Source organism: Solanum stenotomum, chromosome 5, assembly GCF_019186545.1.
Source record: "Solanum stenotomum isolate F172 chromosome 5, ASM1918654v1, whole genome shotgun sequence".
Classification (NCBI taxonomy): domain Eukaryota; kingdom Viridiplantae; phylum Streptophyta; class Magnoliopsida; order Solanales; family Solanaceae; genus Solanum; species Solanum stenotomum.
In genome coordinates this window covers 40,123,354-40,140,311 of record NC_064286.1, presented here as the reverse complement: position 1 = coordinate 40,140,311, position 16,958 = coordinate 40,123,354, and the positions used below count along the sequence as shown (strand labels likewise).

General features: G+C 32.1%; 1 pseudogene; it reads right to left on the bottom strand.

Moving 5' to 3' along the window:
* Positions 1-8,281: 8,281 nt before the first annotated feature.
* On the bottom strand, positions 8,282-16,742 carry LOC125863965 (uncharacterized; annotated as a pseudogene).
* Between the last annotated feature and the right edge of the window lie 216 nt (positions 16,743-16,958).

Sequence of the window (16,958 nt, the reverse complement as noted above, 5' to 3'; positions counted from 1 at the left end):
GTTGTTCGTTGGAATTTTTTTTTATGGTTATCATGTTATGATTTATGTTTTGACATATTGAGATAGGTAATTAAATATTAGGTATATTATATTATAAGATTACCTTTAGATTTATTTTATTTGGAGGAATTGGGATTTAACCCTATACTTGAATTTGCAAATTATGAGAATTGACATCTTCATTGGCATTAAGTTTAGGAACTTTATTATAGACTTGAGTGAGATTTGGTCTACGATTGTAGATTACCTTGTGGCGTGTGTTGGGGAGTAATGGGACTTGGTCATGGATTGACTTGTCCATATTGAATAATTCTAATGATGAAAAATGGGAAATAAAAGGGAATGTGATTAATAATTGGTGTTTGATATGTTGAGAATGATTTGTAAGGCTTATTGATTAATTTTTTATATCGTATCACGATGTGTTGTTGTGAATTGTGCATTGTTATGGAAATGGTCATCTCATTATTATTTGTGTGAACATGTCATTTGCATTGGTTTTGAGACATGGTTGTGACAAGTGTTAAGTGAATTGAGGAAGAATAAGACATTAAAGAGAATGTAATAGTTTGACGGATATTATGATTCAAGGGGCGTGTCGCTGCGACAGATTCTATTATCGAGGGACGTGTCGAATGTTGTGATGGATTCTACTATCGAGGGACATGATGCACGCCACGATGAATTTCCATTATCGAGGATCGTATTGTACACCGCAATGGAGGCATGGACAGATATGTCCTTCATGGGTCCAGATTGAGAAACATCGGGTGTGTATCACTAGGTCAGACATGTATTACCATACTTGACATTGCATTGCATATCTTTATCATTTGTGAACTTGTGAGTGCATTTTAGTGGAACTTTTGATTGATGAAGTTGATCTTGTGTGTTACTGATTTGTAATTGTTGTAATTGAGTTGTGTGCTATGAAATTGTGAACGGTTAGGTTGGGTTGATTTTATGCAGGTTGTAATTGTGGAGGTTCGGTTGGGGTGATAGGAGTACCCGTATTTTATATACGTAACTTACGTTTAGGATTTTGCATGCTGAGTACCGTGTGGTTTGGTACTCACCCCTTGCTTCTACATTTGCGTAGGTTATCAACCCAAATCTTCACGATACTCTCTCTTATCTTCTTGTATGAGGCTTCCTATGGAGATTTGTGAGGTAGTTGATTGTCATTTGTGTAGACCTCTTTACTCCTACTTTTGATCTTGTTCTACTTTAGAAACAACATCATTTGAGACTTGTTTATTTCTTTCAAATCTATTGTAATATATTAGAGACTTGTACACGTGATAACCAGGTTTTGGGGGTATATGTAAGTTAAGTATTAATTTCCCCATTGTTTTATAATATTAGACTTTTATTCTCACTTTTATTTTGCATTTATTATATTATTTGGGTTTTAGGCTGACTTGTCTTAGTGGTATAAGACGAGTGCCACCACATCCATTTTTGGGTCCTGAGAAAATGGTATCAGAGCCCCAGGTTCGTAGGTCTCACGTGTTCACAAGCCAAGTTTAGTAGAGTTTTCAGTATCGACGTGGAGACGTATGTTGTTATCTTTAAAATGCTACATTGACTTTTAGGAAAAAGCTTTAGTTTTTGAATCTATATCGTGCGTCCTTAGTCCGGTTTGATTCTTATCTCTTCACTGTATTATCTGTAACTTATATTGATGATTCCTGCGTCGTTCTTCTTCTGAAAAATTGATTTTTCGTATATGGCTTTGATGTTAGACCTGATACTAAGGTGAAAGTGATAGATTTATTAAAATGATGTGTGGCCAGATTTGAAATGTTCAGTAATTTGAAGGGGTTGAGTTAGGTGATGGATCAACAAAGCATTTTGAGGATATTTGAATCATGAGGTTGAACAATGGTTCGAGGGACTTCATATACGTATTATCTTTCTGGGATAGTTACCCATCAATGGTGAATAATAATTATGTGGTATATACGATATCTAGAGTGGTTCAATAATTGGAAGTGGAATTATGAAAGGAATAACTAGGTATGCACATTGTGACTTTAAAAATTACAATTAGTAAAGATGTCATGATAGGTATAGATTGCTTAGCGTATAATGAGACCTATGTTGCATCAATCGAGGTTAGAATCTGTACTACGATTTCATAAATTGGGTGTATGTCAAAAGGGTCATGATACAACTACTACAATGATACTAATTCTTACTTGGTCAGAGTTATGGAGTGTGTTACTCTTGCTATCCACCTGATCTGTAAAGGAATGTATATCGATTTAGTAAAGTATTGTAGTTACTTAATAGGAAGAACTATGTAGCTATTTGGGTACAATCTTTCGATAGGTATGATATATTCTAGTGGTGGATCTAACAGACTTTCACGATATGGTACGATATGGTACGATATGTTCTAGTGGTGGATCTAACAGACTCTCACGATATGGTACTAGTGGTATATTAAAATGGATACATCAATTTTCAAGTGTGAATACTCACTACTTAAGGAGTTATCAGTTGTACCACATGTTCATAAAATGATATTCGATGTTTCATTCATATTTGAGAACCAACTTGTTTGTTACTACAAAAACTTATGTTAAGCATTGTTTTTAAGGAAAACTATAGTGATGGATCTTTGGAAAGGTATTAATATATTCAGGTTATGAAGTGTATTTTGCGGATCTAATTAGGATTGGTAATTTCATCGTAAGCTCCAAATAAGTGGATTGACATTGGAATGACAAACTTATGGGTAAAAAAGTCCAGGGAATATACTTGTGTGAAGGCAATTAAGGATTTTACTAAGAAAGTGAGTATAAAATTGGGTTAGTCCTTTGTATTTTGTTGGTATAATTGAATATAAGGTTGTATTTGTGGAGGTTCAGTTGGGGTGGTAGAAGTACACATATTCTATATTCTTAACTTGTGTTTAGGAGTTCACTTGCTGAGTACCATGTGGTTTGGTACTCACCCCTTGCTTCTACATTTGTAAAGGTTATATGCTCAGAGCTTCATGATACTCTCCATTATCTACTTATCCAAGGCTTCCTATGAAGATTTGTTAGGTAGCTGATTGTATTTTGAGCAGACCTTTTTATTCCTATTTATGATCTTGTTCTACTTTAGAGACAACATCATTTGAGACTTGTTTATTTCTTTCAAATATATTGTAATACATTAGAGACTTGTAAACGTAACAACTAGGTTTTGGGAGTATATTTAATTTGATTAAGAATTTCCATATTATTTTATAGTACTAGACTTTTATTTTTGCTTTACTGCCCCATTTATCGTATTACCTGGGTTTTAGGCTGACTTGTGTTGGTGGGATAAGAGGAGTGTCATCCATCCATTTTTGGGTCATGACACATATTCTTGTTTTTTTCTTAAAAAGAAAGTAGATGTAAATGAAAATTCAAAAGTGCACATAAATGTGTACTAATGATAAACTATGAAATAGATAGTTCAAACTTTTCTTACTACTAAAGTTTGGATAACTCAAATTCAAAATTAATTTAGATTTTCATGATTGGTTACATATTTTTGTGTTGGATTAATATCATTTACATTTTCTATTAGAGATGTTTATTATAATGACACTAATAGATTTTACCATTTCTTTCACATGACAGATGAAGGTGAAGATTCATATATGTACACCATTAAAAAACACTATAAGGGTTGGTGGGTGTATGACTGTTGAATTATGTTAATGGACATATAGCTTATTATGAGTTATGACTATTGCAATGGAGATGAAAATTCAATTATTCAGATGAGGCAGTGTATGAAAAAGTTTAAAGTCAATGATAAAAAGGTGAAATTTGGGTTCAAGTTTGGCCTTATTTTGAGACAAGTATAATACTTTTGTCAACTGATTCAGATATATATAACCTTGTCTATGAAATACCTTACAGTAGAGAAGTGGAAATATTTGTTGAGCAGACGAAAGAGGACCAATGGAACTATGATATAGTTGATTCATAGGGCAACCCACAACAAGGCGCAAAAGATTTGGTAGATTTGAATATATTAGAGAAAAGTGATGAGAGTGATGCCACATGTGAATAACGTGAGTCATTTATCGACTCTAATTATTTCTTTGAAGAAAATGATATGATTTTTGATAAAATGATTGACTCTAATGTAGAATGAGTTGGCCTTAATGGGAGAAATAGAGAAAATCAAGTTAAAGAAAAAACAATGGAGGTTAGAGTTGCCTCAAACATGTTGGGTATGTTTCCCAATGACACTTAAGAAAATGATTGTGCTACATCATATGAGGATTTAATGAGTTTTCATGGAGATTATGATGATGAAGATCCTAAAAGATCCACTGTTTTTTACTCCAACTAGGAATTTGGAGGATCCAAAATTTAAGTTTATGCTTAATTTGATTTTCGGCAATAGCAAAGAATTCAAGTGAGCAGTTGAGTTACATGTTGTGTTACAAAAAAAAAAGATATCAAGTTTAAGAAGAACGAAAGTACAAGGTCAAAGGCAATTTGTAAGGTGTCTAGCTGCAAATGGTTCATATTTGCATCAAAGTCTAATCACAATGAACCTTTCAAAGATCAAGACAATAGGCCCATCTATTCCAATGGCAAACAAAGAGATAACAAGACTATTGACTCTGGAGTTTAGCTAAGAAGTCTGTTGAAGAATATAGAATAAATCCAAGTTGGGGAGTAAAAGACTTGCAAACTCAAGTGATGAGGACTCATAATTGTAGTATTACTCGAACCCAAGCTTATATGGCAAAGAGGAAGACATTAGATCTAATTACACAAACTAAAGAAGAGCAGTTTGATATGTTATGGGATTACTGTGCTTAGCTAATGAGGGGTAATCTAGAAACAACGTATATTTTGAAGCTAGATGAAAATAAAAAAACAATGGTTAATGGTAAAAAATGGTTTTTGAGATTTTATATATGTTTTGCAACTTGCAAATATGGGTTTTTAGCAGGATGTCGACCTATAATAAGGGTTGATGGATGTCATTTGAAAGGGCACCAACAGGGGAGTCAACTATTGACAGCGGTAGGCATTGATGGAAACAACAACATATATCCTATTGCATTTGCAATTGTAGGAGGTGAACTAAAGGAAACATGGAAGTGGTTTCTAAAGCTTCTTGATGAGGACCTATGAATATCACTAAACCCTTTTGCATGGACTTTCATCTCTCATAAACAAGAGTTTAATTCCAACATTTGATGAGATAAGGCCAGATGTTGCGCACAGATTTTGAGTGAGACATCTACACAACAATTTCAAAACTGAAGGTTTTGGAGGATAAGCACTAAATGATATCCTATGGAAAGCTGCTAGGGCAATTACAAAACCTGAATTCTCCAAGTATTTGAAAGAGATGGAAAAAATAGATTCAAAACCCCCTGAATGGTTTATTAATAAACCACCTAGTCACTAGTCAAGAGATTTTTTCTCTTCTTTTCCAAAATGTGATGTGTTAATAAATAATTTGTGTGAGTCATTCAATAGTGTACTTCTACATGAAAGAGACAAGTATATTTGGACAATGATTGCATAAATTAGGATCTATATGTTGTCCAGACCTCAAAAGAACAGAGATAAAATGATAAAGTATTGCTAGAGAATCTGTCCAAAAATCATGTTGAAACTAGAAAAAAAATAAGGCTAAAGCGATTGAATGTATTGCCACTAATCAAAATTACAGAATATGTCCAAGAAGCCAAACATGGATCGGCAGATGATCAAAATTGGTAAAATAGACATCAAGAATCACCTCCAAGTCACATTCTCTAAACGTTGTTCAGGACTTTTCAAGAAAGCTAGTGAACTATGTACACTATGCAGGGTTGAAATTGCCATTATAATTTTCTCCCATTCAAGAAAAGCTTACTCCTTTGGGTATGCTAATGTTGAGTCCATTAATGATAGGTTTCTTTCACGAAATCCTCGTCCAATCTACAACACTTCATATTTTTGAGCTTCATAATAAACATGTAAATGTTTGTGAGCTGAACTTGCAACTCACTCAAATTATTGATGAAGTTGAAGGTGAGAAGAAAAAGAGTGAAACATTTGACCAAATATTTTTGGGAAGCCCCTATAGGTGATGACTCATGCAAGAATAGTAATTATTCATCTTTCTTAGCTGAGAATGATGCTGGGATTTTTAGTAATTATGATCTCAAGCCTGTTATGGATGCTACAAATTATCCTCATAACCATACTTTTGTTTTTTATCATCATGGGTTTTTTTAATTCTTTTCCTTTTCCTCATCTTTTGGTTAAATTAATCTAGCCATAATCTCCTATGTTGTGTTATTTAATATATATGTTACATTATTAATTAAAATGACATAAATACAGTGTTACCTTCTTAATTTCTATCATGTTACTATTTAACAAGACCAATTTAAAACATACACTACGATAATATAGAGATTTTTTCAGTTAATTAGTTCCACTTATTTATAGTCAATTACATGTAGCTATCTTCTAGGTAATAATAAATAAAATTTCTATAACTACCCAATTGGTAAATAAGTGGAATTTGCTAAAATTCTTGTGAACTTTTTCTACATGCTTTAAGCAAATTGAGTGACATTACTTTTGAGATACTACAAGCCGAAGGTAAAGTTGATTGTGAATTTACGTTATGTTTTTTAGGAAAATTACATTTTCTTCTATGTACTAGAGATAATGAAATACATCCTTGTAGAACAGTGGTAACACAAACTCCAGTGAACAGTGAACTCACTCGACAGCGTTAAATCACATGTGTTTTTTTAAAGTGCCAGAAGAATAGTACAAGATCAGAAAAATTGTATATGAAAAAAATGAGAAACGCTTCTCTATTTATACCCAAATAAAGATAGTATAACATGTGTTATTGTGTCTTATAATCAGAAATATCACAATTCTTCGAAAGAGTCACAACCACCCTTCAATATAAAACTATGCTATTCAAATTACATTTTTCAGAAAAAATACTTTATTTCTTATTTACACATTTTAATATCCAACAATAATCACCTTATAAAGCTTTGCAATGACTCTTTTGTTACATATCTCATGGACCTATAATTAATAATTACAAAAGTTTTACTCTTTGTTAACTCTATCTTCTACTTGGTAGTAACATTTGTTTTTAGAAATATTTGTTAGGGTTTTGCCCTAATTTTCTTGCCTCATTTGAAGTTTATTTTTTCATAAAAGAAAAGACAAAACATTACCATAAATATAAGGAAAATATATTTTTCTTCCATATTTGGTTTATTCTTTCCTTAGGGAGAAATTCTGGAATCCTATAAATTGACGATCCCTATTCTCAAAGCAAATCAGAACAAAATCCACAATGTAGTTGTTCAGAGAGTTTTGTTTATGGAGAGATTTTCTCTCTACAGTTTCTATGCTTTTAATTAGTTTTTAATTATGTAGGCCAATTGGTCATATCAATAATAATATTATGTTTTTAGAATAGTTTTTGTTCTCTGATTTATCGTCTCTACAATTTGCAATTGTAAGCTTCTGCACGACGCCCTAATCACTTTCATAACCCAACAATATCTTGGCTTCTCAAGAATTTCTATGGTGAGTTTAGATAAGGTGTACCTGTAAACAAACGATACAAAAGAGATAATTAAAAGATTTGAAGAAATAGATACACTTAAGCGATACATTGCCACATAAACCCATCTAGATTTTTCAATGAAATAGTTGTGTGTATAAAAAGAAAAACTTATTAAGTGAAAAATTGAAATAACTTTTCCAGCAAAGAAAAGGTTAGCCCAGAAAAAAAATACAATGAGGCAAAACAGAGAGTTTAGGAATTTTCTTTACAAGGGTTGCCCCTCTCTTGTTTTAGCCAATGATTTTCCAAAAAAATAAAAAAAGCAACATATACTACAGGTGTTTTTTTTTTGTCTCTGTTACTCTATTTATGTATGTTGGTTGATTTTCTCATTTTTGATACATAAAATTTGAGGCGGTAATGATGATATCTTGTGAATCTGGGCTAACTGAATCGGGGATGGAGACTACCGATCCGTATCTTGGCTACCAATACTAACAAAACTTACTTATATTTATGAGTAGACTTAAATATTTTGCATAAATAGATAAAGAGACAAATTACACCACATGTATCAAAAGGTACTTTTGAGAAATCCAATTTCCATGAAAAACAACAATGAGATATTAGTTGCTTACTTTGCTCAACACAATCGTTCTTCTGCGTCTTTGATACACGATTTTAAAATCATGAAGGGGGGAATAATAATTTTTGCACCTCATATGTATTAACACTGTTTGTATTTTCCAGTAAGTTGTTGAAGATGCCGAACATGCTTCTTTCCTACCCTATGTGCCTCCATCGTCTTTTCAGAGAAGGTCCCTATTTTGCATGTCTCACACCAAAACGTGAACTCCCTATTGTTTTGCTTTTCCTGAGCTTTGTTGTTTCTGAAGTCATCCGCATTGTTATCTATCAACAAGGATGGTGGATCATTAACGTTTGGACTTGATATCAGATTATCGCAAGGACGCTCCACATGCTGGATGAATTTTGATTTCTTTGGTAAAAGACCAATGCTCCAGTTTTTGTTCTTCTCCTTGAGTTTGTGTTTTTTCCTTGGAAGTGGGCATTCAAGCAATCTTGATTTGTTGTACTTACCTGACAGAGTTCACAATTCCACTCCGTCACTTTTTTCACAGGCTTGTCAGCAACCTCTTCAATTAGAGTTATAGCTTTTCATTTTTCTCCAGAGAAAATCGTGTCAGGCTTAGCCTGTTTCAACACTAAAAGAAGCACTTCTCAGAAATTTAAACACCTCGTATATGGTTTACGGATCTGAAAGCATTGACAAATTCATAAACATTAAATGAATGTATAAAAGCAATAGTAGCTTCTACTAAAGCAGAGAAAAATGGACTGGGGAGAAAATGTTTTGGAGCACGTTAAAATGAAGCATCATCTGACCTGATTCTGCTCAACCATGGCAATACTCACTTGTATAAGAATGAATGCCATTACCATTGATAATATTTCATTTCTGACTGTTTCTAGTCCAGGAAATTATTACTGGGTTTGGTTGCTCAATTTAGAGATGACTTAAATAGCATTCTGGTTATGTAAACTAGTCACCAGAAAACCACATACATGACTAGACAGAATACCTAAAGGAAGAAAATTAGGCAATCAAAACAAATACGATGACACAACAATATCCTGAATAGGTTTTGATAATGAAAACATGTACCAGGTTGTCAAAAGAAGAAGAACAAATAGAGAAAGACGTGGGGAACTAGGAAGTTCTATTTAAGGAGATGTTTGCCTAAAGGAGAACTACTCTCCTTGTAGGACTGAACTAGGGTTTCATGTAGTCCTGTAAATAGATAATGAGCAAATGAGAACATTAGCTTTCGTAATCATCAAACGAGTTTTTCTAAGCAGAACGCTGTAGAAGAAACTGAGCTTGAGAGGTTTGTAACAAGAAGTGAATATGGCTTCTCGGAGAGTTTGTAACAAGAAGTGGGTTTGACTTCCTGGAGATCAAACTTAGTGGTTATAGTTAATCATTACAGTTGAGGTACTAGAGTTAGTCCCTTTGATTATTGAGTTGTAATCTAACGTTTCTCTTTGAAGTTTAGTGAGAAGTTGTTGAAATCCTAAACGTTGCAGCTCGGGGTTAGCAAGGAGGCTTTCCACGATAAATCTCTTTGTTATTCTGTTACGTTATTATTTTCTCTATTACTGCAAAAACCTAGTTCTTGTATTTGTTAGCTTGTTATGGTTTCTTCCATTGGTCTCAGAGTAGGTCTTTTCACTTGGAAGGTTTTTTTCGGTGCGGAATTGGTAACTGAGGAATTCATAGAAGTGGTAGTGTGGTAGGTGGTAGTGTGGTAGGTGAGTGTTTTATTTTAAAGATTTTATTATAATATTTTTTGTTAAGTGTCTTAATCTTGATACCTCTTTAATGTTATTTTTTGGTAGTGTGAAATTCATGTTAAATGTAATAATATTTATTGTAATATTCTTCCTATAGTTGTTTTAATCAGAATATTTCATTAATATTATTTATGATATATTCTAGATATACCATATTTTGAGTTCGTTGGTACATATATAAATTTTCCTTCATTAATTGTTCTAATAATTTTATATCTTTCATAGATTCTGTCCAATATTGTAAATATTCGTAGTTCATTTTAGTCTGAATTTATTTCTAAATCGTACCATTCTATTCTTTCGTAGTCTAAATCATGTAAATCTATTTCATACCATTGTTGGTTTAATACATCTTCCGATTCGTTATCAATAAATATTTTTTCCCATATGATCCTTCTTAATTCAATTATTTTTATATCTTTAAGTATATATAATATTAAAGTTTCGTAGTTTTTTATCATTTCATTATGAACGTAAGTAGTCATGTTCTTTATCATGCAGATTTTTTATTTCAAATTATTCCTTCCTATCATATTAATAATTGATTAAATTCATATTATATCATTATGAACTAGATTATCTTTACCATGTTTTTCTGTCACTACTAGCATCGTACTTTAGCGGATACTTCCTTCTTATCAGCGCCTCAACTTTGTTTACTCCCCTAAACGCCATTCCTCGCCTATCGGTTTCAACATTAGGATGACATAGTATAGATGTTTTTTTCCTGTTTCCAGTGTGCTAATAAACTAGAAATCATGATTCAAATAATTATAATACATAATAACTAACACAAATTTATTCAATCATATATATGATATTCAGGAATATATGAAATTAGTTCTGCATATTTTTTGAACAACATACATTTACCTCTTGCTTAGCCATGCTATCTGAAATATCTGAGTGGATTTCAGATTTCTCCATATTAACTTTTAAATATTTTTATATCTTTAGGGGAGAGAGTGTTTTTAAGAAAATGTTTATGTAAAAAACATTTTCTTAAATACAATTGTTTACCAGAAGATAAATGAGAAAAATTAAAAACATCGATAGTAGTAACAGGATTTAATAATGAAGAAAGCATGATCACATATAAGGAAAAAAATATAAAAGTAAAAATATGGGATAAGCTATTAACTATAGAAGAAATATATAACTTTGAATTAACTACAAATGATATGTTATTAGGAATGCCATTTTTAGAAAAATTCTACCCACATATAATAACAAAATCACACTGGTGGTTCACCACACCGTGTAAACAAAAAATAGGAGCAAAAAGAGTAAATAATAAAAAACAAAAAACAACAGAATGGATAAGAAGGAAGTATCCGCTAAAGTACGATGCTAGTAGTGACAGGAAAACATGATAAAGATATACCATTTTTCGAAGCGGAACTGGTAGTTAGTGAATTCATGAAAGTGATAGTGTGGTAGATAGTATTGTGGTAGGTGAGTAACTTATTTTTAAGATTTTATTATAATATCTTTTTATTTAGTGTCTTAATCTTGATATCTCTTTAATATTATTTTTTGGTAGTGCTAAATTCATAGTAATATGTAATAATATTTATTGTAATATTCTTCCGATATTTGTTTTAATCTGAATATTTCTTTAATATTATTTATGATATATTCTAGATATAACATATTTTCGGTTCTTTGGTACATATATAAATTTTCTTCCATTAATTGTTCTAATAGTTTTATATCTTCCATAGATTTTACCCAATATTGTAAATATCCGTAATTCATTTTAATCTGAATTTATTTCTAAATCATACCATTCTATTCTTTCGAAGTCTAAATCATGTAGGTCTATTTCATACCATTCTTGATTTAATATATCTTTTGATTCATAATCATTAAATATTTTTTCCTATATTATTCTTCTTAATTCGATCATTTCTATATTTTTAAGTACATAACTAATGCTAATTTAGTAAGAACATGTTACAACTACGGATTGTTAAATACCGTATACACATATGACGGAGAAGAAGTTAGTGGAATACCAGAACTACACAAAGCATTCGTCACATACCAAAGAGTTACGAAAGGAAATTTATTTTATACAAAATTCTATACAGCATCAATGGAGATATTATACGAGGAAATAAAACCTCCAATACAGGTTTTCAAGATAGGATTAACTAAAGATATGATTATACCCGAGGATATCGAACAACAAGAAGAGATATGCAAAATAGAGATACCGAGTTTTTATGCCAACAAAAGGATAATTGATATATCAACGATTATACAAGAGCTAGCAAATAACTATTTAAACGGAAACGCTATATGGAGCTACTATGCAAGAGACCAGCTAATGATTTATTCCAATTCAAGGGAGCTAAGGAAAGCATATATGGATGAAGTCCAAAGATGGATTTTATCACTACTTAAGCCAGAAGAACGACCTACGACACGAGCACTAAAAGAATGATTTATTTCGGCAAAATTATTAATCAGATATTGCAAGCTAATTGGTCACAAATACCCTGACCATATATGTTCAAAATGTAACGGAGAAAATAATATAATCCCAGACGTCCAACTAGAATAAAGAGATAAAGACGGAAGCAGATGATAAGAAGATAAGATAATGAAGATGAGATGCGGACAAAATAAAAAGATGAGATAAGAGTAAAATTATTTGCCTTGTAAAATAGTCAATAAAGTATGGTGTGAATAGTAGTGTGTCATAATGTTAAGTAGTGAGTCATAATGTGTGTCATAATAAGGATGGGCATGTGTAAGGGATGGTAGGGGGTGTAATTTATTAAGTGGACAAGTGTATGGTGTGTCATACTATATTATTAGGCACATTATTATACTATATAGGTACATTATTGTAAGTAGTGTAGTAAGTAAGAATTCTTCTCTATATAAGGGAGGATATATGTAAATGAAAGGTAGGAAATGCCTAACGTAATAAACATTTTCTTAAAAACACTCTCTCTCCTAAAGATATAAAAATACTTAAAAGTTAATATGGAGAAATCTGAAATCCACTCAGATATTTCAGATAGCATGGTTAAGCAAGAGGCAAAGGTATATTGTTCAAAAAATATGTAGAACTAATTTCATATATTCCTGAATATCATATATATGATTGAATAAATTTATGTTAGTTATTATGTATTAGAATTATTTGAATTATGATTTCTAGTTTATTAGCACACTAGAAACAGAGAAAAAACTTCTATACTATGCCATCCTAATGTTGAAACCGGTAGGCGAGGAAAGCCGTTTAGGGGAGTAAACAAAGTTGAGGCGCTGATAAGACGGAAGTATCTGCTAAAGTACGATGCTAGTAGTGACAGGAAAACATGATAAAGATAATCTAGTTCATAATGATCTAATATGAATTTAATCAATTATGAATATGATAGGAAGGAATAATTTGAAATAAAATATTTGCATGATAAAGAACATGACTACTTACGTTCATAATGAAATGATAAAAAACTACGAAACTTTAATATTATATATACTTAAAGATATAAAAATAATTGAATTAAGAAGGATCATATGGGAAAAAATATTTAATGATAACGAATCGGAAGATATATTAAACCAACAATGGTATGAAATAGACTTGCATGATTTAGACTACGAAAGAATAGAATGGTACGATTTAGAAATAAATTCAGACTAAAATGAACTACGAATATTTACAATATTGGACAGAATCTATGAAAGATATAAAATTATTAGAACAATTAATGAAGGAAAATTTATATATGTACCAAAGAACCCAAGATATGTTATATCTAGAATATATCATAAATAATATTAATGAAATATTCTGATTAAAACAACTATCGGAAGAATATTACAACAAATATTATTACATTTTACCATGAATTTCACACTACCAAAAAATAACATTAAAGAGGTATCAAGATTAAGACACTTAACAAAAAATATTATAATAAAATCTTTAAAATAAAATACTCACCTACCACACTACCACCTACCACACTACCACTTCTATGAATTGCTCAGTTACCAATTCCACACCGAAAGCCTTGTAAATGATCAATGGTTGCACCACCTACCGCACATGAAGGAGCGTCATGGACAATAACACCGCTATTCTGTGGAAAGTCTTGTGGATGGTGGAAGAACATATGATACAACTCAAGTCCAAGGAGAGAAAGAAATGGAATGTTGCTGACAAGTTGGCAATTCATAACAATGCAAAGGCTAAGAAAATCTAGATCTGTGGAATAGCTCCAAATGAGTATAATTGAATTTCAGCATGTCCAGACAGTAAAGTGAATTGGGAGACACCGCAAACAGCTCATGAGAGGAAAAGTTAGGTAAATAAATCCATAATTGATAATCTGAATAGGTAGTATGAGTTGTCCAGAAAAGATGGAAGGAAAGATAATTCAAAACATGCATACCTAATTCACTACCATCATTAATGAAATCTACTCACTGGGAGATATAGTACCCACTGGAAAGGTTGTCAGAAAACTTTTGAATGTTGTCCCTGAATCATTGGAAAGTAAAGTTGAAGCAATTACTGAAGCACGTTACCTAGAAACTATGATGATGGATGAGCTTTTTTGAAATTTCATGACCTATGAGATGAAAAATAATCAAGAAAAGGAAATAGGAGACAAAAAGAAAAGATAAGAACCTAGTCCTCAAAGCAACAGAAAAGGATGATTCACGAGAAAAGAATATTTCTTTAATGATGAAGAGGTTCCAACAAATGCAGAAGCCTAGATCATTTGAGAAACCCTCAGAAGATGACCGACAAAGACATCAGAGAACAGTTATGCCACAAATGCAGAAGCCTAGATCATTTCATCAAATTTTATCCCTTGTGGACTCTGGAATACAAAAGGAACAAGCCAGAAAAAGAAAAAGAGATCAGGAACGATCAATACATTCCTTCAAATCATAGACTAAGAAATCAAGAGGCCATTTATCTTTGAAATAGGCTTTTGCGGCAACGGGAAATTCATCTGGTGAAGAATCTGATGAGGGAGGACTTGAAAACCAATCCTTACTTGCAATGGAAGAAACAGAGAAGTATGAATTTCTTGTGCTGATGGCAATAACAGAGTGAGATGATGAAGAGATCCTATGTGAGTCCAAAGAAACAATCATGACATTAATGGCTGGAACAGACTCAAAAGAAGATGAAAATGACAAGATGTCCAAGGTAAGTTTTCATCAAATTAAAGAAAATCTTCATCTTTATTCAAAAAAGAAAATGAAATCTCTATTTTGTACCCTCATAGATGCATATCACTTAACGTGTCCTAAAAAAGAGAAAATGTCAAAATACTATGCATCTCTAAGAGGAGAAAATGAGAATCTTAATCAACTTCTTTATGAAAAAATAATTAATGACTTCAAATCCTCTAGGAAAGAGAAAAATATTAAAAACAATGTTCGCATGGCTCTGGAGGAAAATGTAAAAGTGTTAAGTAACAACGTGCATTCTATGACTAAAAGGAATGAAGTTCTCGTTGAGGAACTTCAAAAGAAAAAAATGGAATTAGAACAGAATATGAGATGTACAAAATCCTCCGCAATGCTTGGTAATATCCAAAAGAGTCAATCATCAACTAGACAAAATCATCAAATTTTGAACCCATGAAAATTAAATCCTAAATCCTTCACTAGGGAATACATGTTTCCAACAACCAGAGATTATGAGGTTACTTGGTATTCATCGAGATTGTTGTCTGTGCATGAGAAACTCCACACAGATGAAAGTAAATAGAAAATATATTAGTGATGCATCATCAACTTAACTTTGAATTGAATAAATAACAGACTTGAACATTCTAACCCACTCCATCCATCCACAAAAGCAGAGTGAAACAAAAGCAAAAAGCTACTTTAAAAACCTTCTTTTTCCATAATAGCAGTAATATCACTGGTTTCAAACTTTTTCACTACTTTAATTAGTTTCCATGTAACAACTATTGTAAATATTTTAATGTTCAAAACTAAAATAGTCATTATTCTAAAGATTTTCTAACTACTTTTGCATGAGCTGAGAATCTATCAGAAACTTTATCTCCCACGTAGGTAAGGTCAGGGAGAGCTAGTAAGTGCTTAAGGGTTCATGCAAATAAATTACATTGTTAAATTATTATTTTTATGTATATAAAATAGATGTTGAACCCCCCCCCCCTTTTAAGACTTCTTCGTGTGTTTATCTCTTTAAATTTTGAACCCCTTGAAATCCGTCACTGAGTAAGGTCACCTTCCCTAGACCCAACTCATGAAATTTTATTGAATATACATGTTCATACTTCAATTTATAGAAAACAAAAACTTGAAAGAGCCAATGCACATAACCTTGGTTGATAATTTTAACCACTCAAAAAGCAAGAAAGACAACATGTTAAGTGAATGACATAGAGACCTGCCTGTGGAGTAAATCCCTCAAACAAACTAATTATAGAGATAGATAAAACAAATTTATCTACTCTGAAAATCAGCAATTTCAGAGTTAATAAACACGACAAACAATAAAGAAGAACACGAACTAGCAAGATTTTGCTAACGCTAGGGGGTTGCACTTGTAAAATCTCTGCCTTTGGACTTTGATTAAATGTTGAAATATATGGTTCCACAGCACGGTGGCGAAAACGAGTCTCTGAGATGTGATCCATGTCATGTCTAGACACAACAAAGATGCCCATTCTCATCTTTTCCTTAAACAACATGGAATCAGCCTGATTCATGAAGAATGAATCAAATCTATCTCCTCCAAACATTGCTATTTCTCTTTCCATCATAAGCTCTCTCCTTACTTCCAACTCCAACATCTACTTTCGAGCAACCTCTTCTGCAATGATCTCTTTCCTGATACGCTCCTTATCAATCTCATTCCCTATTGCCTCAATGACTCGAGCTCCATCAAACCAACTAAAACAAAAGGGATGGTATATAAATGCACTTTTCCACAAAATAAAACAAGTTTATTTTTTCAAGACAAACCTGCAGGGATGGTGAGTTGAGTGGAACCTGAAATCTGATTAGAG